This window comes from Cynocephalus volans, chromosome 13, assembly GCF_027409185.1.
Source record: "Cynocephalus volans isolate mCynVol1 chromosome 13, mCynVol1.pri, whole genome shotgun sequence".
Classification (NCBI taxonomy): Eukaryota; Metazoa; Chordata; class Mammalia; order Dermoptera; family Cynocephalidae; genus Cynocephalus; species Cynocephalus volans.
The window spans coordinates 60,377,596-60,405,111 of record NC_084472.1 but is presented as its reverse complement, the minus strand read 5'-3'; positions in this window follow the sequence as shown (position 1 = coordinate 60,405,111).

Below are 27,516 nucleotides of genomic sequence, written 5' to 3'. Positions count from 1 at the left end.
TAAGTGCCCTAGGAACTTGGTGAAACATATATTGGAGGCTTTGCCAAATGAATGATAATTGGTCTTGGTTCTCCGGTGACAGTTTGATAGCAAAGAAGACACTAGCAATGCCAAAGACAGCAGACTAAGAGCCTTCATTCCATGAAATGGATTCAGTTTCAGTCACAATGTCTGGAAGAGATAGGGCAATAGAAGCAACAACTGAATTCAGCTGGTGCTAATGCTCTGTAAGCTCCCAGTTACCATTAGCATTTTTCACTGACCATCCTGAGGTGTTTATTTGAAACATGAGAGTCCTCAAAAACTTCATGGAAAATGTGTATTATGAAAAAAACTATGAATGGATTGCAAAAATTTTTTTGCATCAAAATAAACTTGTACTAACTTGTTACAACATGAGAAGGATAAGACATCAGTTTGAATAGAGCTCCTATCAGAGCAACATGAATTCTGCTAAAATTGAGGCAAGAACAAACATCAAATTTAGGTGAAGTTTGGGTGGAAAAATGGTGAAATCATTGATGTTTCCAAAATGTTTATGGGGACATTTCCCAAAGAAATCAGCAGTTTACAAATGAATAACTCTTTTTAAAAAGGGAGAAGACAATGTTGAAAATGAAGCCTGCAGAGGCAATTCATGCACATCAATTTGCAAGAAAAAAATTGAATCTTGTTTGTGGCCTAATTGGAGAGGACTGATAATTAACAGCAGAAACAACAGTCAACACCATAGACATCTCACTTGGTTCAGCCTACACAATTCTGACTGAGAAGATATAGTTGAGCAAACTTTCTACTCCATGGGTACCAAAATTGTTGTACCCAGATCAACTGTAGACAAGAACAGAGCTTTCAATGGAACTTTTAAAGAAGTGGAATCTAGATCCTGAAGCATTTCTGTGAAGAATTGTAACAGGATGTGAATCATGGCTTTACCAGTACGATCCCAAAGGCAAAGCAGAATCAAAGCACTGGCTACCAAGAAAAGGAAGTGGTCTAGCCAAAGCAAAAGTGGACCACTCAAGAGCAAAGGTCATGGCAACAGTATTTTAAGATGGTCAAGGCATTTTGCTTGCTGACTTTCTGGAAGGCATAAGAACGATGACATCTGTTTATTACGAGAGTATTTTTAGAAAGTTAGTCAAGGCTTTAGCAGAAAAACACCCAGAAAAGCTTCATCAGAGAGTCTTTCCTAACCACAACAATGCTTCTGCTCCTTGCTCTCATCAAAAAAGGGCAATTTTGTGAGAGTTTCAATGGGAAATCATTAGGCATTCACCTTACCATCTGGATTTTGGCTCCTTCTGATCTTTTCGTTTGTTTCCTAATAAAAATTTTAAAGGGCACCCATTTTTCTTCAGCTAATAATATAAGAAGAATGCATCAACATCTTTCTATTCCCAAGACTCTCAGTTCTTTAGTGATGGACTAAATAGCTGGTATCATCACTTACAAAAGTGTCTTGAACTAGAGGAGTAATGCTGAGAAATAAAGTTTATATTTTTTATTTTTATCTTTTAATTACATTTTTCCCAAGATTTTCAAAGTCCCTTCATATCATATCTTTTACTACCTCTGCAAATTTTAACTGTTTAAGTCAGTAATTTCCAGTTCTCTTCTTGAATACTCTTGTTTCTTTTGAACTACTCCCAAGGAGACAGGAAAACAGATTGAGGAATAATTCATGTGTCTGATCATCATTTCTCTACATGTATATTTTTCCAATCAGAATCCACTCTAGACTTTAGGAACATTCATAATATAAACATGTAAAATGCCAACAGCAATTATATAATTATCAGTGGAAGCCACAATACTACATTATTTGACCCAAAGGGTTTCACCCTCAGAGATAAATGATAGCAGAAAGTAGTACATTCGCAAATAAAAAATAAGATATATGTGAATTTAAAGCAATGTCTATACTAAATGTTCTCATCACAAGGAAAAAAAAGATAGCTATGTTAGGTGATAGGTAATTTAATTAGTTTGATTGAGGTAATTATTTCACAATGCATACATATAGCAAAACATCACACTGTACACTGTAAAAACATATACACTTTATTTGCCACCTTCAACTCAGTAAAGCTGAGGGGAAAAAACAATGTCTACAGGCAAAACCTTAGAATTAATAAGTGAATCTTACAAGAAGTTAGATACAATGTCAATAGAAAAATATCAATTGTATACAAGAAACTGAGCAGAAAATAAAAATTTATAAGTGATGCTATTTGGAATAGCATCTAAAAACTTTCTATACCAAAGACTAAATCTAAAAATGCTGCAATTGTATTTAAAAGAAATTTTTAAAATTCTAAGTTAAAGGAAGATATCCCTTCATTTACAGATTGGAAAATCATCATAAGAAAATTAGTTCTCTCTGGGCCGAGCCCATGGCGCACTCGGGAGAGTGCGGCGCTGGGAGCGCAGCGGCGCTCCCACCGCGGGTTCGGATCCTATATAGAAATGGCCGGTGCACTCACTGACTGAGTACCGGTCATGAAATAAGACAAAAAAAAAAAAAAAAAAAAAAAATTAGTTCTCTCTAAATTGATCTAAGGATTTAATTCATCCCTATCAAAATTCCATCAGTGTTTCTTTTTTTGTGGAAACTGACAAGCTGAATCTAAAAGAAACATCAAAATACAAAGGCCCAATGACATTCAAGAGATTTTGAAGAATAACACAACTGGGTGGCTTACACTACAATATATCAAAGCTGATTGTAAAGCTACAGTAATTATGATGGTGTGGTTGTGGATCACATATACCAATAAAACAGAGTAAAGAGTCTGGAAGCAGACCCACTCTTATACAGGCACCTAATTTATAACATTATTTAAAAAAATAAACATTGACTCAACTTTGCACACACAAAAAAATAAATCCACATTGACTATTTATTTTTATGTTAAATGTAAATAATAATAATGAAGTTTTAGAGGAAAATACAGGAGAATATCTTTATGTCCTTTAGATAGCAAAATTTAAGTGGGGCACAAAAAGGACTTATCATAATGAGAAAAATATAATTGGGTTACATTATGAAAGTTTAAAACTCCTAGAAGAAAATGAACGGAGGAATGCTCCAGGATTTAGGACTGGGCAATGACTTTATGAATAACACCCCAAAATCGCAGGCAACAAAAGAAAAAATAAATAAATGGTATTATATCAAACTAAAAATGTTCTGCACAGCAAAAGAAACAATCGATAGAGTGAAAAGACATCCTACCGAATGGGAGAAAATATTTGCAAAATATTCTGATTAATATCCAGAATATACAAAGGTCTCAGACAACTTTACAGCAAAAAGTCAAAAAATCCAATTAAAAAATGAGCAAAGGGGCCGGCCCAGTGGTTCACTCGGGAGGGTGCAGCGCTGGTAGTGCTGAGGCCGCAGGTTCAGATCCTATATAGGGATGGCCGGTGTGCTCACTGGCTGAGCGTGGTGCGGACAACACCATGCCAAGGGTTACAATCCTCTTACCGGTCAAAAACAAAACAAACAAACAAAAAAACGGGCAAAGGAGCTGAGTATTCTCAAAGGAAGACATACAAATGGCCAATAGGCATATGAACAAATGCTCCACATTACTAATCATCAGGGAAATGCAAATCAGAACCACTCTGAGATATCACCTCACCTCCAATCAGACTGGCTATTATAAAAAAGACAGAGAATAACAAATGCTGCTGAGGATGTGGAGAGAGACGAACCCTCCTGCACTGTTTGTGGGACTGGAAATTACTACACCCATTATGGAGGTTCTTTAAACAACTAAAGAAACACCTTCCATATGAGCCAGCAATCCCACCCCTGGGGATATATCCAGAGGATCGGAAAACATCAGATCGAAGGGATATACCTGCACTCCCATGTTTATTGCAGCTCTATTTACAATAGCTAAGCAATGGAACCAACCTAAATGTCCACTGATGGATGACTGGATAATGAAATTGTGGTATATATACACAATGGAATACTACTCAGCTATAAAAAAAGAAGGAAGTTCTACCATTTGCAACAACATGGATGAGCCTGGAGAAACTTATCCTTAGTGAAACAACCCAGGTAGAGAAAGAGAAATACCAAATGTTCTCACTCATAACTGGGAGCTGAATCCATAAATAAACAAATGAACAATAAAGAGAGACAGAGAGAAAGAAAGAAACAACAATCACAGTAATACATTGAACTTTTAGAAAACTATAGGTGGAAAAGGAGAGGGAAGGGGAAAGGGAGGGGGCTAATGAGGAATTGGTCAATGGACACAAAGAATGATTGTGCATTGTAATGATGAATAAGCTAACGATAAGGATCTAACCAACACACATTCCACACAATTATTGAAAATTAATGTTGTACACCACATGTATGTATAATAAAAATAAATAAATAAATAAAGTTATAAACTCTGCTCATCAAAAGTCACCACTGAGTAAAAATGTAAACCATAGGTTGGGAGGAGATATTTTGCAAACATATTCAACAAAGACTTAACTGAAAAATATATATAATTCTAAAAAATCAGTGAGAAAAAGACAGACAACATAATTAAATAATAATAAGTAGAAATTTTGTATAGGCATTTCACAAAAGATATCCGATAGTCAATTAATGTATTAAAAGTTGTTCAATTTCATGGCTGTTGCTACAATGCTAATTAAAATTATAACGCAGCACTACTGCACATTCACCAAAAAGGTTAACTAGAAAAGAAAGCTGAATACTGTATACCAACTGTTTGCAAGCATATGGAAACAACCAGGTCTCTTATATACAGCTAGTGGAAATGTAAATTTGCCTAACCACTTTGGAAACTGGTTCTCATCTATAAAGCTGAAAATACGCACTCCTTATGATCTAGCAACTCTCTTAGGATACAAGGATATCTAAAAGAAGTGCATACTTATGTTCACCAAAAGATGTTTGCAATTATATTCTTTGCAGCATTATTCATAGTAGCCAAGATTGGAAAAAACAAACAAACAAAAAAAAACACAAATGTCTATAAACAGTTGAATAATGTATGACATATTCACACAATTGAATAGTGTATTGCATTGAAAAAGCTAAACTGCATGTAACAACGTGGATGGATCTCACCAGCCTACTGTGTAATAAAAGAAGCCACAGAGCAAATAGTGTGCAAATTGTATGATTCTACTTATATCAATTTCAGAAAAAGACAGAATTATCTATCATGTAAGAAGTCTCAGTAGTCACTTCTTTTGAAAGGAGTAGGGTCCTGGAAAGGGTTCCTGGGGACCCAGGAATATTGTCTTCTGGGTTCTGTTTATAGTGAAGTGTGAACTTGGTGAAAAGTCACTGAGATGCACAGCCAAAATTTGATTACTTTTCTAAATGTATTTCTTCAGAAATATGTTTACTTAAAATAATTAAAAGCCAGTAGCACTAAAGGTTGGTGTATGCGCTACAGCTCATGGGCTGAGAACTCAGGCAGGATTTCTTGGGAAGCGGACTCAGTAGAGGTGAGTATTCAGGGTATTTATGAGGCTGTGCACCCAGGGTCAATACCATCATGCACAAGGGAGAGTATGAAGCAGGACTGGACAGAGGGAGAAGGTGAGCTGGGACGCTCTCACAATGAGGGACTCAGCTGAGCTGTGGGGAGCTCTGAGGCCGGGCCGCTCTTAAAGTTCTCCTAGATGGTGGTGAAGGGCCCGGCCTTCATTCCCTCTTGGTGATCAATCATTGGATGTGGACAGACCCTGGAAGAAGGTGTAATCTGGGTCAGGCAGTTTCCTTTAAATGAGGCGACCCAAAGCAGGTGACAACAACGGTCACTTCCTGCAGCACTCCCAGCAGATGAAGGAATCAATTCTCAGTTGCTGCAGGGGCATCTTGCTGGCATGTCACAGCACCCGCCACAGGGAGAATCTCATGCGAGGGCTTGAAGAGAATAAAATGTGACAACGAAGGGCAATGGAGCAGTCAACAATGTTAAAATAAGGAGAAGGATGTCTCCCATTCACCCCTTCCTAAATTCTAGGGAAATTCTTCCCTACACCTAATTTTAATCTCTCATGCGGCGGTTTTAAATTTGTTTTAATCTGGCATCAAAAAGTAGAATAGCTACCAAACAAAAGAAAACTTTACTTTTCCCCTTTCAGAGCTGGCACAATAACCTACAACCCAACACAAAAGACTTTAAATTGCTGAGCCAAACATTTCAAGTCACAAAGGCTTTTGCATTCTCTCTTATAAAAATCTTTGAAAGCAATGGAGCTGCAACTTCTTTCATTTATCATATCTCTCATAATAAGAAATGAGATAGATAAAAATTTAAAATTCAGTCCTTTAACTATTTAACAACAGTTCAATTCAATATTTTCCCAAACTCTATAGTGAATACTTGAATACCTGGATATTTTTGTTGCAATGTAGTATTTGGCAACAATCAGAGTCATGGAGGAGAATGATTAAACAACTATTATGGTTTGTTCCCTTAAGCTTGATTGAGATAGCAAAAATGCTGCAAATATTTACTTTACACAATGTATGCATATTAATGACTCTGCCTTTTATCATCATAAATTATTCTTTTCATGACATTCTTCACACTAATAAGTGTAAATTATGAAAGCAAACAAACTGATCTATAGCAGGAAGGCACTTGATGATTTAGTAAATTAAATGAAGCTATGTTGTATATGAGGGTACTTCAAAAAGTTCATGAAAAGATTTGTTTCATTTTTTAATTCTACTTTTTCATGAACTTTTTGAAGTATCACCATATGTCTTTCTAACAACTGTCTGTGTTATTTTGTCCCCTATACTTGTACTACAAAATGCCACCTATTAGCTGCAAAAATCTTAGGCCATGAGAAAATTCTATTATCCTTAGATGTCTTTAAGATACCATGGGAAAATAGGAGATATGCTATCACCTGGAAAAGGCCAGACTATGGTGTCAGCAAATGAATCACACCTGAGTAAGACAGAACCTTGGTAAACTAAAGCATTGCTACTCCCTAGATACTTACATGGCACAAATCACTTCAGGAAGTACAGTCTCGTCCTTTGAATTTATATGTATTCCCAGAAGTCAGGAATGGCTTTCCAAGTTTATGTTTCCTAACCATGGTATAGATGCAGTAATTAATTGAAAACTTATACTTTGCCAGACACCAGTCTAAGCTTTTATATTTGTTAGCCCATTTAAACCTCATAAAATCCCTGGGAGATAGTTTTTTTTTTTTAATCTCTTTTTTAAAGATGAAGAAATAAAGTCACAGAGAAATACAATACCTTGCTCAGGAGCACCAGCAACTAGGCAGTGGTGGTGAGTTTGAAACCCAGGCATCCATCCTGGTGGCAGGGGCTCCTTTCTTGGCTGGTGAACAGCACTTCCCCTGCTGGAGCTTGGTAAATAGACTTCAAATAGTTATAGTCTTGATTCATTGGATTTTCTCTTCTCATGGTATCTCCACATATCTTCTAGTGCGGTAAAGAGAGTGTCTTCTGATAGCAGTGGTGAGGGTGGAGGAGGCAGGTGTTGCTGCAAATGGAGTTCTGCTGATGGGGAAACTGCGGAGTGCACACCAAGAACCCAGGGAGGTGCTTCATCAGGCTTTCCGAGGCTCAGAAACAGAGCTGTAAATGCTTCATTGCATCATCAGCCATGACCATCATCAAAAGGCACTCTATTTTCTTTTTCAAGAACACAAGATCTCTTAGTGGATGAAAGCATCATGATTTTTAATCACCTGGGTGATTAATATGCTACTCAGAATTTCTGTCCAGATGACTGAAGGTGCTAAGCACAGCTCATATTTTTTACGCAGCAGTTTCTGTCGGCTGTTTTCCTCAGAGAAGAGGCAAGCACCAGATAGGAGTTGGTACTTCAGCAGAGAAATTTAGTCTTAATTTTTTTTTCTCCCAAGCACTTTGCAGCATCATCTACAATATTCTAGAAGCCTCAGTGTTGAGAAGAAACCTATGAGAATTGCGCTCTAAATTCAGACATAAGAATACTATGATCTGGGGTGAAGCATTATAAGTTACACTGCTACTTACTATATTTTCTCTTCTCATTCTTATTATAACCCCTTTTCGAGACTTGGGCGTATTTAATGAAGAAAGAATAAGATCAATCGCAAAATCAATATGCATTTCCCACACTGATACTTAGAGAAAATTAAGTTTCTCTAAATAAAACTATGCCTTTCTAAAGAGCTGACTTTTTGTATTTAAGAAAATAATGAAAAATAAAAAATTTGTGATCTTTTTTCCAAATTTGATAAGGAAAAATAATTTCTAATATAAATTATTTATAAAAGGTTAATTGTCTGAAAACTTCCTCAAAATCAGTTACTTTCTTTTTTTAAAAGTTCCCATTATATTTTCTACATTTGCTGTGTATCTGCTTAAGATCATGCATATTATATCCCTCAACACTCCTTATTTTAGTGCTTATTAATTACAATATGCTTTCTTTTTCTTAAAAAAAGTAGTGCATAAATCATCATGTTTTTCTTACTTCCTAGAATCAGAAGAAATTCGGCATCAAATTTTAAATGTGGTCTCTTAAAATAAGAAATAATTATTTTAGGCAGTTTATTGTAATTCGTGTTTTTCTTTGTCCTAATTTTTAAAATTTTTTAGCTCTTTGTAATAAATGAGCTCAAGTATTTTTTCTAAAGAAGTCAGGGGATAAATAAATAAAATTTAAATATTTTGATTTATCAAGTCAATGGGCAGAAAAAATAAATATTAATTAGTACATTTTGGACAGGGCATTAGCAGTTTAACAGGGTGTATGGCGATCACCATAATTATACAGTCTTTATAATCACATTCTGGAAGTAAATCTTTTGTGCTATTTTAGTTGTAGATGCAGGTGTAAATTTAAATATAAGAGCCATGCTACTCCAAATACGTTCCGTTATCCCTCCAATTATACTGTTATGTGTTATCTACATGTGCCAATTTTATTCTGAACTGTAACTATAAAACAAATTTAGTAGATACAGATCACTTAAAAATATCCAATTAAGCTATATTCTTTTTTATATTAGATTTGCCATTATTTGTAATCAATAAAACAAAAAATATTGTTTGCCTGTTCTTCAGAGGAATAGTTATTAATATCTTCAATGGTAAAAAGAGCTCAAAATGACATAAAGATAACAAAAGAAAAGCAATAGAATCAATACTAGAGTAGTTCTGGCATTGTGACATAGAGTGGGGAAGAGCTCAGAGAAGAGAGGGGTCTCCCTGAGCCTGGGGGTCTAAGGTTTCTTGGAGAAGATGAGATTGAGATTAAGCCTTAGAAAGTGACTAGAATTAGAGCAGATGAGATAAGGAATTCCGTTAACAGAGTTACAGAAGATAGAATGTTCTAGGTTTGAACAGAAGGTTCGAATGAGGACCAGTAAGGAAATTAGGGTTAAAAAGTTAAAATAGTGTTCCACTTAAAAAAAAATAGCAATTGTGTAAATGAACATAAAAATTTCTCCTTGAGTGATAGCTGCCCCTGGACCCAGTCTTTTTCTCCACTTCGTTTCCACAGAGAAAGTGTCTTTTCTTATCTTAAAGACTAATTGCTATATACCTGTGGACAAATGATAAACTCTCCATGCCTCAGTTTTCTCAGCTATAAAATAATGATAGCAGTATGTAACTCATAGTGTTTTGTGAGTGTCAAGTGTGTTGATGCATGGAAAGATAGTACAGTATATAGCACATCCAAAACCCTTAACACATCAGCCATTATTATTATGTCAACAGTAAATAAAAATTCCTTTGACCTCATATGTACTTTTTACTACTACAACAGTTCTCTTCCTCATCAAAGTCTAACAATATCCCAATATGCAAACTTACTCAGTTTTAAAGATCAGAGAGTATCCTAGTCAAGATTCTTCAGAAAAAAAGAACCAATAGGACAGACAGAGGTAGAAAGATAGTAATAGATGATACGGTTATAGACATGTTATAAGTAGTTGGGTCACATGATTACAGAGGCTGAGAAGTCCCAAGATCTGCAGCGGGCAAGCTGAAGACCCAGTAGAGCAGATGATGTAGTTTCAGCCCAAACTCGAAGGCCTCGGAAACAGGAGAGTGAATGGTGTAAGTTCCAGTCTGAGTCCAAGTCTGAAGGCAAGAGAAGACCTATCCCAGAGAGAAGACTGTCAGGCCAAGAGAGAGAATTCTCCCCGACCTTGCCTCTTGTTATGTTCAGGTCTCCAGTGATTAGATGAGTCCCACCCACATTGGGCAGGGCGATTTACTTTCATCAGTCTCCCATCTCAAATGTTAATCTCATCCAGAAATACACTTACAGACACATCCAGAATAGGGTTTAACCAAATGTCTGGGCATCTGAAGGGGCAGTTGACCCATAAACTGCCATTGTTCTCTATAATTTGGTCTTCCCCACCCCCCGTATTTGTCAGTTTCCTAGCATTCCAATGAAATTGCTCTTAGTAATGTTACTGCTCCTCTGCATGTGGGCCAATCCATTTATCACTCTGCTCCTCCCATCTAACTTGTCCTCTCAGCTTCATCGGGCACAACTATCACTCCCTTCCTGGCTTCTGTGAAACTACACGTTTTCTTTATAAGAGTTTACTTTTCTAAGCCTACCTTTTCCACCTGACTTTGAAATTTTGAGTATTTTGAGCATCTTGCTTTTTAAATACCATTTAGGCAGGCTATTCACCTGTTATGTCACAGTTCCAAAAGTACTCTTCTGTACTCTGCTGACCAATACAGGCCTGGAAACTGTTGGCCCCTGCAAACTGTTGGCCTCAGACTCCTTTCTCAGGTAGATGACTCCTTCCCCCACCAACTTGCTGGTCTGCCTAAGAGAAGAATGAGAAGTTGAGAAGGGGTAGTGTTATAGTCCTGGTCATATCACACTTACAGCTAAGTTTGCTCCAGCCCTCAATTAATTTTGGTCATTCACCTTCATTTACATCAGTACCACTAGGAGAGAACTGTTTCTCCAAGCTCTTCTGTTGCCTTTGTAACCTATTAGATTCTCTCTGAATTTCAAAGGGTATTTCCGTATCCCCAATTAGATCCTGTATTAGTCAGTGTTCTCCAGAGAAACAGAATCAATAGGATAAGTTAAAAGTATATGAGGGGATTTATTAGGAGAATAAGCTCATGCAATTGTGAAGAAAAGCCCTATGATAGGCCACCTGCAAATTGAATGCTGATAGCATAGCTCAATCCAAGTCCAAAGGCCTTAAAACCAGGGAAGCTGATGGTGTCCTTGGTTAAGTCCTAGAACCCAAAAGCTGAAGAGTCTCGAACTCTGATGTCCACAGACAGGAGAGAAGAGTGTGACTCAGCTCCAGCAGATAGAGAGGGCTTTGCCTTTTTTCTCTATCTTTTGTTCTCTCTGGGCTCCCTGGCAGAATGGATGTGTCCTGCCCACACTGAGGGCGGGTCTTTCTCACCCAGTCCACTCAGGTTCTTACACTAATCTCTGCTGGAAACACCCTCATGGACACACGTAAAGTGATAACTTTACCAGGTTTCTGGGCATTCCTTAATCTAATCAAGCCGACACATAGAATTAACCTTCACAGATCCTGACTAATACACCCTTACACGCTGACAACCCCACATTTGGATATCCAGCCCAGAGCTGGATTCTTACTTGTTATTTTACTTTTTGCACAGTTACCGTGGTATGATTTGAATGCCATAAAATTCACTAGTTTAAATGTACAACGCGATGACTTTTAGTAAGTTTACAGAGTTGTAAGCTACTGCCGCAATCTAATTTTAGAACCGTTTCTCACCCCTGTGAAAACAATTCTATGTCCATTTGCAGTCACTTCCCATTTCCACATACAACCCCAGGAAACAGCTAATTTACTTTCTTTTTCAATTTATTTACTTTTTTGTGAACATTTCATATAAATGAAATCAGGTGATGTATTTTTTTGTGACTGGCTTCTTTCACTTAGCGTAATGTTTTTGAGGCTAATCCAGGTTATAACGCACATCAGTATTTCATTCATTTTATTGTCAAATAATATTCCCATATACGTATACACCATATTTTCCTTATCCATTAATCAATTGATGGAAATTTTTCCCATTTTTTTAACCATTAAGCGTAGTGCTACTATTTGTATTTGCAAAAAAAGTAGATACATATGTTTTTGTTTCTCTTGGATGTGCACCTAGGAGTGGAAATGCTGGATCATATCATAGCTCTATGTTTAACAGTTTAAGAAACTGCCCAACTATTTTCCTAAGTGGCTGCACCATTTTACATCCTCACCAATAATGTGTGAGGATTTTAATTTCTCCACAGTCTTACCAATACAAGTTATTACCTTTCTTTTTTATTTTAGCCATTCTTGTTACCAAGTTTATTCCTGACTGGTTCCTTTTGTTAGCATTGTTTCTTCTTATGGAAATAAGCTTCCCCTGTCTTTACTGTTCATCTTTCAGTTCTCATCCTAAATATTACAACTTCATATCTCTGAGTGTGTTAACCCATTAGGTTCTCCCCTGTTTTCTATGATTCTCAAATATGCCAGGCATTGTGCTTTGCAGTAAGCCTTTGACAGTGAGAGAAGAGGTGGATTTATCATAAAACTAATAAAGCTTAAACATCAGAGCCCCCTCATTTGCATGAACCCCATCCAAGAATCTTGAAAAATCATAAATGTGTTCATATAATGATACATTTTTGTAAAAATTTAACTGCAAAGGGTTCAGACCACTCTTTCTCTACATTCTGGTTTATTCTTGATAAGACAGTTAGTCACTAACACTTCTCTCTGTCATTGTTAAGAGTCATGGGTGAGTATTGGTAAACATTTTTTTTTTCCTCAGAGAACCCATAAAATTTAGAGCTACCCTAGATGAGCCTAAACTGCCATAGTCCTTGCTTTGAAGTATACAGCCATATAGTTTCAAGAGAAAAAGAGACATTAAGCAAAGGATAACACATACTAGTGCCTAAAATAGAGCAGATTAACTTAATCATTTTAATAAATGTGTCAGGTAAGCATGAGAGATATTATCAACAGTTTCAAAAATAATAAATCATAGATTAAAAACATACGACTACTAGAAATCAAAGCTATGCAAATTAAAATAATAAAACATTAATTTTTGCCTATCAAGTTGGCAGAAATGAAGGATAATATTAAATGGTGGGAGGAAACCATGTAGCACCATCTCCTAGAGTTTGGGAAGGAATTGGTCATATGTATCAAGCACTTTCCAAAGGATTATAAACTTTGGCCTAATGATTTCATGTCAGGGATTCTATCAAAGACAGGAGAAAAATTTACATGAAAAAATTATATATCTTAATATTATTTATAATAGCGCATCTTTATAATGATGAATTCAGTAATTGAGAAATGAGTAAATAAATTGTGCTACATCCATATGACAGTCATCACAAATTTTAATTTGTAAGACTTATTAATGAAAAGAGAAAATGACTGTGATCTACTGTTAAGAAAAAGGAAAGAGACTGAAAACCTATACACACAATAAGAACTTAGATATGTATAACTACTGGAGACTGATATAGTGATGATAGAAGTTATCTCTGGGTAAGGAGATAATAGTTTTTATTTTCCATTCTCAATTTTCTATATGTCAAACTTTCCATAATTAGCATGTATTACTTATAGAATATGATGAAAACACTGACTGCATCATGTAAGTAACTTAAGCCCTTTTCCTAAGGAAACATGTTCAGAGCACAGGCTTCTTGAACTGTAATGGAGACTGCATCCACTCAGGAAGCTGTGTTGAAAGGAGACAAGATTCACCTAGACAGATAAACCAGGCCTTTATTAGAGGTCCCCTTCTTTGATATTCAGGTGGTGTTGGGCCGTTAGCATGATGCTGAAAGATGCTGACAAGAGATGTTTGACACAAAGTTTTTTTGAATTATTAACGCAGCTACAAGGGCAGACTCAAATGATTCAGTGGAACTCGTGATCTTAGAAAAGACCAATAATGAACACTAAATTTTAATGAAGTCCACTGTAACACTGAAATGCACCATTTCATTTGCCGTTAACCTTTCTGATATGCTATTTGTAGGTCTTTAAATTCTTAAGACAGGGTACCATTTACGACAAGGACAGGTGACTGTTTCATTTAAATGAGCACACTTAACTGAAACATGGCAGGAGAGAAGCATCAGTGAGAGATATATGTAAAGAGATATAGAAGATTTAGAGGAGATTATTAAAGGCAAAAAAAGAAGCAAGCCAAGGAGTGTTTTTAACAGAATTTAGCATACCAGTGATACTCCTCTCCTTGTTTCAGATATAACACATCTTTTTTTTAAAAAGAAAAAAAAAAAAAAAACTCTAACATTTTCAAATGAATAACAGTCTTTCACAGATATCTGAAAAGAAACATTATAATCTAATTGCCTAAAGATTTCTTCAAGTATTTATTCAAATGAAAAACAAATCACTTAAAATCTCAAGAGAAATCCTGCTAAGGGAGCAATTCAGTAGTGAGATCTGAGTTGGAAAGCAAGTTGTTAGAAACTGGCAACATTCAAAAAAATTATAATTTTGCAACATCTCCTCTAACACATTTCATGGCAATGGGAAATTGTGAATACCGAAGTTGCACTTCACAGCCCAGGTTCAGGACGAGCCAGGTGGCACAGTAGTGTGATAGATGAATCAAAAATCCAAAGAAATATGTTGTGAGTCAACTTTACTTTTAGCTTTGTAGTTGTTATAATGCTACCAAAAATTGGGAAGCAACGCATCCAGTTGAGAGAGGAAAATAAGTACACTAATAATCCTCTGCTTTTTTCTGCAACTCCTAGCCTGGCTCTGAGCCAGAGCATCTGATCACACTACCTGTGCTTTGTGGAACCCTGGTGACTCCATGGTAATAACCTGGTATAAATCAAGGTTATTCATTTCTTTCCACTGCTATTCTCACAAACTTGGGGGCTTTCAAACATGCATATTTACTTCCTCACAGACTCTGTAGGTTGGAACTGCCGAGCTAGAGTGGGTCCTCTGTTTACAGTCTCATAAGCCTGAAATCATCAGGCTTATGGGTTCCCTGTTGGAGGCTCTGGGAAGAAATCTCCTTCAAGCTCATTAAGGCTGTTGACTAGGTTTAGTTCCTTGTGACTGTGGAGGTAGAATCACAGAGACTCGTGATTCCTGCTGGCTATCAGCCTGGGGCCCATCTGCTCCTACAGACTTCCCCCATGCCTTCTAACACTTTCTGTGTGGCCCCTTTCAGGAGTGGGAGATGAGACCCTTTTATGCTTCAAATCCCTCTGATTTCTGCTTCTGCCACATCTCTCTGACTCCAGCCAGAGAAAATTCTCTGCTTTTTAGGACCTTTGTGAAGACCCAGATAATCCAGGTAAATCTCCACATCTAAGGTTAGTAATCTAAATTACATATGCAAAGTTCAGGCCATCCTGCCCACCACACAAAGATACTGGGTAAGTGCCAGATAATTTATTATTGACTTTTTTTTTTTGCATTAAATTAAAAAAAAAAATAGTTGGAATGGATTGAAAAAATTCAACCAGTTTTGTATATTTTCAAAATGGTTTTAATTACTTGGTCATTTAGGATTTACCAAAGCTTTAAAATACAAATTCACCAAGTCCATCAGAACCACAGAATTTCAGAGAAAACGTTTATTATTTGCTCTATTTCATTCATGAGTCTTTTGACAAAACCAGCAAGCAAACAAGCTAATAATTATTCAATCCATAGTAGTTCCTTTCTATCATTAAATTCAAGAAACTAAGCACATATTGATAATCAATATTTTATTAATTTCTCTCAATCCCAAAACACAATATCCTTCCAAAGTTAGTTAAATATGTTTGGACAATGGTTAACATATACATGTATGTTCTAATTTTTTTGACATAGACACCATTTCTGTAATCTGCCATTACAGAAATGAGTCCATGTATCATTCAGGCTGGACCTCTGCTATCTGCTAATGTGAGAAACTCTGCCCCTCAGTCAGAATGACTGGTCATCACCCAGTCAGGGAGAACCTGAAGACCCATGTTCCAAGTATCTAGGCATCAATTCAACCTATGCATATCATACCACTCCTGTATTCTGGTTGTAGTAATTGAATCCTTGTGTGTGTTTGTCTTTGGAGAAGCTATACCTTCAAATTTAAAAAAAAGGAAAAAAAGAAGCTACATGTTCAAATGAAGAAGTTATAAAATGTTAAGAATGTTTCCTCATGCTAGCATTCTACCTGTATTAATTTCCTATTGTTGCTATAACAAATATCCACAAACTTGGTGGCTTAAAACAATACTAATTTATTATCTTACAGTTCTGGAGGTTAGAAGTATGAAGTGGGTCCAACTGGGCAAAAGCCAAATTGTTAGCAAGGCTGCATTCCCTTCTAATGGTTCCGAAAAAAATTCACTTCCTTGCCTTTTCCAGCTTTAGAGGCTGCTCATGTTCTTTGGCTCATGGCCCCCATTCTCCATCTTCAAAACCAGAATGGCCGGTGACTGAGTCTTCTTCACATTATATCACTCTGACACTGATTCCTCTGCCTTCCTCTGCCACATCAAAGGATCTTTGTGACTACATTGGAACCACCAGGATGATCTAGAATAATCTCTTTATTTTAAGAGTACCTACTTAACCTTAATTCCATCTGCTACCTAAATTCCCCTTTGTCATGGCAACCTAACATCTACACAGGTGTTGAGGATTTGAATGTGGGCATCTTTGGGAGGACATTATTCTGCCTACCACATGAGTGTTAGATTGCTTTATGAAAATGATTTCATCTTAAAATGTTGCCATGAAGAAGATAATTACATGCAATAAAAGCAATGTATTCAAAGAAAAACATTAAAAATATTTTTTATTAAAAATGTGCTACAATTGTGTACTTTGTGTATAATCATCACTTAATATTTTGCTTTACTTTTTTTTCTAAATTAGAGTAACACCCTCTTTAAACTATATTTTAAAATAATCTTTAAGCTATATTTTAAAATAATCAGCTTCCTCCCTTCCTTCCTTAGGGATGACAGAACAGATATTTAACCATTATTGAAGTTTGTAAATATAAATTTATTATAAAAAATCATAATTAGGCAGTTATTTTTCATATTACACATAATTAAAATTGAGCAACTCTCTTGAACTTTCTTTATCCTCCTAATTGTAGAAATAGTCCTTTTTATGACATTATGGTCTTTAAACACTGAACCATCAGATGATCCTCTCAAACATGTGCCTGAAGCTATCTTAACTCTTTTTCTCAGAGGTAAGGCAAAAAAGACCTTTCAGAACACAGACACCTCCTTTCTCACTATCTAATAGAGCAAAAAATCAGTGATGGTGTTTTACACAGTATATTTAGGATTGGGTAATCCAGTTTGCAGTGACCTTAAAAATAGGAACATTTGAGATTCATATTTGAACTTCAGTTTACATATGCATTAAAATCTAAAAATAGTTCACTTGCACAACTGAAACTTCATACTCTTTGGCTAACATTTCCTCAACTGATCGTTTTACAGTATATATGTCCATCAAAACATCAAGCTGTACACTTTAATGTGCAATTTTTATTTGTCAATTATACATCAATAAACTAAGAACACTTTAAAAAATCTAACATTTGTACATCAAAGTTGTATACAAATGTACAGATCCAAAGCATTGTTGATGTGTTTATGAGTTATTATTCATTAAATAATTAGCCCAAAACATAAACAAACTAAAATTTCAATGTTTGCCTTTAACCAATGGAAACTTATCATTTAAAAAGCAAAAAAATTAAAATTAAAAAAAATACTTTTAATGAGTATCTCAAGATTTTGCTTACAGTGCACTTATAACAAACATTTAAAATTTCAGGAATTCTAAACATACATACAAGTGCTTCACAAACTTGCTAATTATTGTATGGCAACTAGAAATTATAGAAAAATATTTGTTTATCTTCAGTAAACTTATATACAAATGCATTACTTTAAAGTTATGAACACCTAATTAGTAAAGTTTATCAAATAATTTGCTTTAGATTTAGTAAAGAACTTAGAGTTGTAGCTATAAATAAAATTTTGTTGATATGTTCAAAAGAATAATAAAAAAGTAATTTACTTTTGTGGCCATTTCATGGCTTACTAACAAGATATTCATTGCCAGTGGTATGCAGACTAACTGGCTCTCCTGAAAAATAAAAGCCCCAATTTGCCACGTTTGCCCGTTCTCATATTGTGAATATCTCACCAGGGCCAATTTCAAGCTCTACACATGACGTCACTGGACAGATTGCTAGGAAGACATGCACTTAAGTGTCTCTCCTAAGCAGATAGGAGCCAGCTCTAGCAAGCTACAGCCTGTAGCCAGGTGTCATAATTTGAGAAATATTGTTCTGTGGTTAAAGTGTATCTATCACTGTCAGAATCCATTGTCAGACAGACTTGGGTAAATAGTCCAACTCTCTTCTATGTTATGAACTTAACACTCCTTTAAATCAGTTAACCTATTAAGTATAATAGTAAGTATAATAATACTATCGTCATAATAGTTTTGTTGTGAAGATTAAATTACGTAACATATGTAGTGAGGAAAGAGGCCAGATCGTAATCATACCATTCTGAATCTTTCACCTTCTCTAACCTTCTTATACATATCAAGACTCCCTAAAATAATCCACTAAAATTCTAAGGATAGAAAATTCATAGCATTTGACTGCTTTAGTCAGCTCTAAAAGATATCCATTTAGACATCTGTATATCCGAAAAGTAATACATAACTGAAAGATCATCTTCCTCTAAGAGTGCTGGTCTTAGTAACTCAGGCATGTTTTAGATCTATGGCTACCTTAGTTCATGGGGTATTGAGTTCCAGTTTCGAACAAAAGTTCACCATAACTGAGTCCAAATACTTGAATTATGCTGAGTGCTACTTTAATATTTTCTTAAAACATATATATCTAGTTATATGTTTTTGCTTAGGTAAATCCATATTTGTTTTGCTATGTGATTTTTCATAGAGCAGCCAAAAACATTAGTACTACATTATAGGAATGTATAGGATTACAAAAATAAATTTCTGTAAAATAAATTCTAATGTTCAATCCCTTTTAAAATAAGCTTAAACATAATATTTAGCCTTTAATAAATTGGCATGATAATAATGAAGCAATAATTTTGAGATCATAGAACATGTATAATGTTAACAGATACTTTCAACCCATCCCATGAATAATATTTGATAACTAGACATAAATTAATACTATTTATAAATCCCTGTTTTGTTCAATACAATATATTTATAGTTTAGTTTCTAAAAAGGGACATATCTAGATAACAGTCAACTATACACACCCTGTTAACACAAACTTCATTTTCCTCCATTTCTATTTTCCCTGCTCAGTGATAAATTGATTGCTGCTCAGTTCAGACACAGAATTAAGCACCAATGGGCTATGACTACAAAGTGATGTTAGAAGGTCAGCATGAATCATAGCAGCTAATTTGGACCTCTATATATATAAAAAAACAAAACAGACAACCCATCCATAATTTTCATATTATACCAGAGAGGAGAACTAACAAATATAGACAAGTACTTGATGTTATGCCAAGCACTTATTTTTCCAATTCATGAAAGTTCATATAAGCATAAGTTATTTTATGTTGCTATAGCAGTATTTAGAGAGCTGCACACAAAGTGTGCTGCCAAGCCATGCACAGAAGAATTGAACTTATAGGGAGAAGAAGCAGGAAATGTGGCAGTGGCCCAGAATCAAGAGTATATAAGATTAAATATTAAAAAATGCATCTATGAGGTTTTAGAGACTTAAGAATTCAACAAAATTTAGACAATCTTTATTTTGAAGTCAAGATACTAAAGGAAGAATTCATTCCACTGACATTATTTATACATCACACTTGAAGGAATAGCTGTATCTTAGTAGTTAAGGTAATATTTGGGCTAAAGTCAAATATAAAAAACAGAAGGCATAAACTAGAGATGGTATGAGTGCTCAGAGAATGTGAATATTTTTCTTTTAGAATGGGAGCAGTCACCCTGCAAAGTAAATGACTAAGAAAAGCAATTAGCATAAAGAGTTTTCAAATGTTGTTAAATGATCATGTAATTTGAACGAGTCATAAAAATTCCATCATTATAAGGACTATATACAGCACTTACATATTTTCCATGCACTTTGTGATCATTAACTAGTAATTAGTAGGAAAACTCTCTTACTCCAGGGAAGTACATGAAAATACATTCTTCGCCCTCCTTATGATATAAAATCTCTTAAGCAACTTTGCTTAGCTTGCAGTAGATTTAATTCCTTGTTTTTCTCAATATCTAGCAGAGGTCTAAACCTTTATGATTCATACCAGTGTATTTACAGAATGATTTAAAACATCCTTAAGAAGTTAGCATTCAAACATCATTAAATATTTAATACTGAAGGGATGTTAAAAATTAGCTTTTATTCTATGAGAACATCATTAAAGGACACAGCAAAAACTTATTAAAACTGAAGAACTAGAGCAGCAGCAAAATAAGAGAATCAGAAATGAAAATCATTGTCTCAAGGGAAACTATGACTAATGAAGATGTACTGATCATTACCTTGCAAGTCAACTGCTTTTATTGACAACCACATAAAATCACCACAGGAGTTACTGAGCATTACAGGAAGCAAAAAAACCAACATAAGCATGATATATCACAGTAACTACTGAAGTATTACAGATGAAGAAACTGAAACTAAGAGGTTAATTTACTAGTCCAAATAATAGAGCAAGTGCAGTTCAAAGGAGGAATACAGGTTTATCTGATTCAAAACGTCGTCATCTCCTTGCCCTTGTATTTTCACTGTACCATCTCTGCCACTTCATTAAATGCATGAACAGTGTCTATATCTGGGTCCTGTTTTAAAGATTATGCTCCCTGAAGAATATGGAATGGAACCAAATTCCTGTGATGTAAGCTTTGACATTAATAGTTTCCAAAGTGGATGGAGGAATGGGATAAGGAGGGAAAACTAGAGTTATACTGCTATTGAAAATGCTATTTTGTGGGAAAGCATAGCAATTTTCTTAGACTATTTTGTGTTATCTAGACAGACAGGTTACAGAAACACATCAAAATAAAAAACTGGGATATTAGATGATGCTTTGGAAACAACTACGCAGTTGCCATGAGTAATTCACATTTATTAAGTCTTGAAGTTAACTCAAAAAAGAGTTAAGTTATTTAACTCTTTTGTCTTTGTGGATTCGTGCTTGTGCCATGTATCAAGAGGGACCTTCTGGTGGATTAGTTCAGAGTTCCAATTTACATTTTTTACTGTTTTAGATATTTTTTAATTGAAACATAATTGATTATACATGTTTGTGGGGTACAGAGTTGAATATCAATACTGGTGTTCAATATGTGACGATCAAATCAGGATAATTTGTATACTCATCTTTACAAAACGTAATCATACTTTATGATCCTTAAATAATTTCTTGCTAACCCCATCCCTCTCCCCCTTTCCCACTTCTGGTAACCACAGTTCTATTCTCCCGTTTTGAAAGTTCAACATATTATTGTAGTTGTTCTTTATCTACCTATCTATCTATCTATCTATCTATCTATCTATCTATCTATCTATCTATCTATCTATCTATCTATCTATCTATCTATCTGTCTATCTATCTGTCTGGCTATCTGTCTGGCTATCTATCTATCTATCTATCTATATCTATCTATTTATTTGCTCCTACTTATAAGTGAGGATATGTGTTATTCCTCTTTCTGTGCCAGGTTTATTTCACTTAACATAGTTTTCTCCAAGTTCATCCATGTTGCTGCAAATAGCAGAATTTCATTCTTTTAATATGGCTGAGTAGTATTCCATTGTGTATATATACCACATTTAACTTAGTTCCAATTTCCATAGCTATCACTTCTCAGTGTATTGAAAACTGCTAAATATTGGAATCAACTATACAGACTTTACCATTTTATTATAGTATATTAAGGTAGATGCTCTGAGATTCTTGTTCTCTAAACAATGAAAGGAATAAAATATGTCTGACAGGTAAAGAAAAGGTAAAGAACATCAATACCTTCTTAAAATGACTTTGATGTAAGCTATTATGATAAAATAAAAATTTTATAGAATAATTTATGTATGTTACCATCACTGGACAACTTTCTTTTATGTATTCTCACCATTAACAGCATATCTAGCATGGTATTATTTTAAATTCAACAGTTTCACAATTACAGTTATTTTTAAATCAATGTTTAAATATATACAGAACAGGCTGATAAGAAGATAAAGAAAAGAAATTGAATTTAAGGAAAAAAATATATACTTACTAGCCTGTTCTTTTGAATGTTTAGTTCAACTTTTTTTTAAATTTCAGAAAAAAGAATTTTGATCATATGATAAAAAGCATATTTTGCTGTATTCTTGTGTGCTTACCCTAAAGTTGATATCCTGCAATCTCATGTTTATAAAGATCTGTTTCAATCACATCCTTAAATTGGTTTGATACAAAGAGCTTTGTATATGGTATCAGCTGAACAGGCTCATGAGACTAGTACTTGAAAAAAAGTAAATAAATAACAGACATGTCCCCAGACATGTACTTCATTTTATAGCAGCCTCAGGCTTTTTAAGTGACAGCGTAAGATTATTTATAGGAGAGGTTCTAAATATTTGGCGTGGTCAGAATCACCAGGAGGTCATGTTAGTGGGGCTGGGCCCCAGTCCCACAGTTTCTGATATGGTAGGTCTGGGATTCCGGTGGACGGTGAGGGGAACAGGAGCAAGGCTTGCATCTCTCACAAGTTCCCAGGTAACAAGTTCTCAGTTCATAAGTTCCAAGTAATGCTGTTGCTTCTGCTCAATGACCATCCTTTGAGAAAGCTTCTAAAGGTGTTTAGCTACCAGAGTATCAGCACTTACAGAGTTTTCCATAAAATACTTTGTGACCAGATCAGCCAAACCTATCCATAATAAGGTAATTTTCATTTACCTTATTATGGTTTCACATTAATAAATAATTCACAATGTAGTTATTTCATTTCTTCTACACTTAGGTGAAGACATTTCATGATATTGATATATTGTTTAAATATTTCCTTGGCCTGGTCAGTGAGATTTGACCTCACCATGCAGATAGGTCTTTTCAGGTCAAGCATTGACTTGCTAATCTAAGCTAGACCTAATTTGTTTAAAAAGCAATGAGACTAAAATATCAGAGTGCAAAAAACCCAGAAATTAAAGTGGTATTCTCCTGAATATTTAGCCATTATGAGGAAAAAATAACAAAACAAGATAAAAACAAAACAAAAATTAGTTAGTCATGTATTTTAGCCCTCTCTGATATTTTTAAACCATAGAACCTGATAGATTTTGGCCTTTTGTAACCTTTTGTGTGACTCACCAACATCAGCCAGCTCCTTCTGGGAAATAAAAATTCTAGAATAGAGAAAATAAATCAGATGCAGGTGATAAGAAGACCACTCTCTTATAGACATTTGACCATGACTATCTTGAAGGGACTTTGTCACCTCTCCCAGAGTGACAGAGATGCAAAGGATTATTAAAAGCCCATTTCTCCAGAGCAGTGAGAGGCCCAAAAGGATTTAATCCCAGGAGCAATTCCTTCAAAAAAGAATGTTTCCTAGGAATAATGCTAAATCAGGGTTTCTCTTAGTTTTTATTGTCCAGGCAAGAAAGTTACAGAAAAGGAATGCAGGTGGTTACAAAAAGAACAATGAGATAATTGTCATGACAACCCTTAGTTCCCCAAGAAACTTAAAGAAACAGCTGAAGGTGAGATGAGGAACATTCCCCAACCACCAACCTTGAAGCCTTTAGCTCACATGCTTTCCCATCATTAGGTTTAGCTGCACCATGGACAACTGCCCTTAGAGCAAGCATTTTTGCTGTGTTACAATTTTTTTTATCTACAACAGAGATTTTAGTCCTAGGAAAGTTTTCTGTTTTTCCCAAGCTTAGCACTTCTGTGTACAATTCTAAAAAGTTAGGCTATACCTTAAACTCCAGGGCTTTGGCTCTTCTAAAACTAAGGACTGTGGTCCTACTAAGCTATAAGTTAGGCCCATATTAATGTTAGTATCCTCCACAGGACTTCATAAAATAAAACTTACTCAGTGTATCTTTGTTAAAACACAAGTTGTTGATAGATTGCAGAAAAATATATATGGTTCATTTAAAGAAAATATTAATTTGGGAAGTTTATTATTTTAAAGCGAACCTGTATAACTTATTTATAAACTATGTGTAACAAGTTAACTTAAAAAGACTGATAAAACTATGACTCCACAGAAGGATGAATGAAAAAATGAAAATTCCTGTTGGCCAAATAAAAGGAAAATTATGAGTTAACTACCCAGGAGCCAGACCCAAGACAGAGAAATAATGTTTACAGTCTAGAACATACTTAATACATAGGTGATCAGGATCATGGAAAATAAAACTTAAAACCCTTAAACCATTTACAATTTGGAATCTTCTAGTATATTTTGTTTTATTTCTCTTTTACTCTCTTCCTGCTACTTGTGATGATAGCTTCCATGGTTTGAGACTGTAGTTATGAGTTAATTTCATTAGAATCACACAGATCCCTTTATGCATAGTCCTGTGTGTGAAACAATGATTTACAAAGATTTACAGTGATAAGGGAAACACTTTACAGCACATCTGGTGACCCCAGTGCAAGTGTCTGGGACTCACTGGACATGTATTGTCTCCTTAAGTTGGGGTGGGCCGTAAGGAGATTAGCCATGGGTGGTCATTATTAGTTCCCAATCATTTGCTAGGGCCATATGGAGTATATTCAACTATTGAAAACACCAAACTGTTTTACTGTAGTAATTAGAGAAGACAATCAATGACTTGAAACAAATGCTAATGATAGTTCTGTATACAGATCAAAAGCTGGAATCTTGGGAAATTTGACCACAGAGAGAGTAGAAAAAAAAAGAATGTAACAATATCCCCAGCAATATTAGAGGTTAAATTCCATGTCTCTATTGACAGAGCAGAGTATCTTACTAATTGTTCAGAAAAAGTATAGAAATCTCAAATGAATTTATTTATTTGTACTTCAAGTGTGGGAGATTGAGTCAGCATGGTAAAAATAGAATACCACATGTAGAAGGATATGTTCCTTGGGGCCCTTTGATAGCAAGACAGAAGCATATAAGGAAAAAAGACAAAGTACTGAAATCTTACTTAGGTCTAAATGACTGCATTCGTTGGAAGAAGGATAGAAATTTAGTTGTGTGGATAAGAAGATCCACTTCTGGCCAAGATGGAGTAACATAAACTAGATTTACTCTCCCACCTGATACAATTGTAAAGCCAAACAAAATATATGAAAGAACAACTCTCACAACATTAGACATCAGGCAGTGAAGGACAATGATTCCCAGAGATACAAACAAATTAGGTGAACCCTTCAATTGCTCCCAGACATTTCACCAAAGAATATATGTGGATAGCAAAAATGCACATGAAAAATGCTTAAGATCATTAGTCATTAGATAAGTACAAATTAAAATCACAACTAGATATCACTGAAAAGACTGACCATATAATGTATTAGTAAGGACATGTAGCATCTGAATACTCTACTGATAGTAATGTAAAATTGTACAGGTCTGTGAAAAAGTTGGCAGATTCTTACAAATTTAAATATTCTAGAGTGACATCATCAAGGTGGTGGAATAGACAGTCCCCAGCATTCCTCCTTCCCACAAGGAACCAGTTTACAACTATTAAAAAGCAAGGACAGCCAACCTAAGATGCTAGAGCTGGAGGAAGAGGAGAGGAGACAAGTGGAGCTTGTGAACATGTGAGAGGCCATGGCAAGAGGGCTTGGGGACAACACCTATCATTCTCAGCCCTGGATGCTTCTGAGCCAGTCTGGTACAGAGGTAGAGGTTAGCTAGTACACATGGATTGAAGCCAAAAAAAAAAAGCCACAACAGTATTTTTCACATAAACCTGCTTGGAGTCTGAAGGGAAAGGAGGGATTTGGAGGGCACCATACCAGTCTATAGGCCATAAAGACCACGGCAGAATTCTCCTGGGCCTGCATAGGAGCAACTAGCCACAGCATCCTGGAGAAAAGAACTGCCCAGAGGCTGGTGAGTTATCCTGAGGAACTCATTCATGGCCTATCCCATGGGAAGAGCAGGTGCAAGGCTGGCTCACTGTGGGACCATTGGGCATAGTGAGGGCAATTGGTCTCAGTGGAAATTTGTCAGGGTGATAGAACTGTAAGGTGCTCAATCTGCAGGAAAGACTCACACAGAAATTCCCACACATCCTAGACCCAGAAGTAATTAATGATTCACACAAAGCCTTCCCCAGAGAAACAGCAGCAAAGCAGCAATTTAGCTCAAGCACAGAACTCAAGTTCTGGTCCCCACAGAATGTTCCCCAAACTCAGGAACTAACTACAGGACAGCACACTAATTTCAGTGCAGAGTCTAAGTGGTGATGCTATTAATTGACCACAGAATGGGGAAAAAAACACCAAAAACAAAAGCACAGACTAGAGATTAACCAATAAAGGTCTAAAACAACCAAAGAGTACTGGTAAAACCTAAAAGAGGTAGCATCTCCTCTAGTGTCCAGGCAACAATGTAAAGACATGAAGACTGAAAAAAAAAAAAAAATAGAGAAATATGTTGTCACCAAAGGAAACAAAGAACAAGCAATGGATGCAGAGAATCAGCAAATCTATGAAATGTCTGACCAAAAATTCAGAATAACCCTTTTAAGGATATTAAGAAAGTCACAATAAAATACAGATAGAAAATTAAATGATATGTGGGAAGAAATTCATGAGTAGAATGAGAAACTTGACAAAGGAATAGAATCAATTTTTAAGAACCAAATATAAATTCTAGAAAAACTCTATAGAAAAGCTCCAACAGATTTAATCAAACAAAAGAAAGAATTAGTGAGCTCAAAGATAAAACGCATAAAATTACCCAATCAGAGTTGCAAAAAGAGAAAAACAATGAGAAAATATTAAACAGAAATAAAGCAAATATGGGACTTCCTCCAGTGAAATAACCTGTGCATAATTCGAGAGGAAAAGGAAAAGATGTAGAAAGCATATTCAAGAAAATAATGGCTGAAAATTTCTCAAGTATGGAAAAAGACAGCAACATCCAGGTACAGGAAGCTCAGAGGCTGCCAATCAAATTCAATCCAGGAGAAATACCCCAAAACACATCATACTCAAATTATCAAAAACCAAAGACAAAGAAAGAATACTGAAAACAGCAAGAGAAAAGAAACCCATAACATTCAATGGAGCCCCAGTACATCTCTCAGCAGATTTTTCTGTAGAAACTCTCCAGGCCAGAAGACAATTGGATGATATATTGAGTGCTGAAGAAAAAGAATGTCAGCTAAGAATTCTGTATGCAGCAAAACTAACCTTCAAATATGAAGGAGAAATCAAGTCTTTCCCAGACAAACAAAAG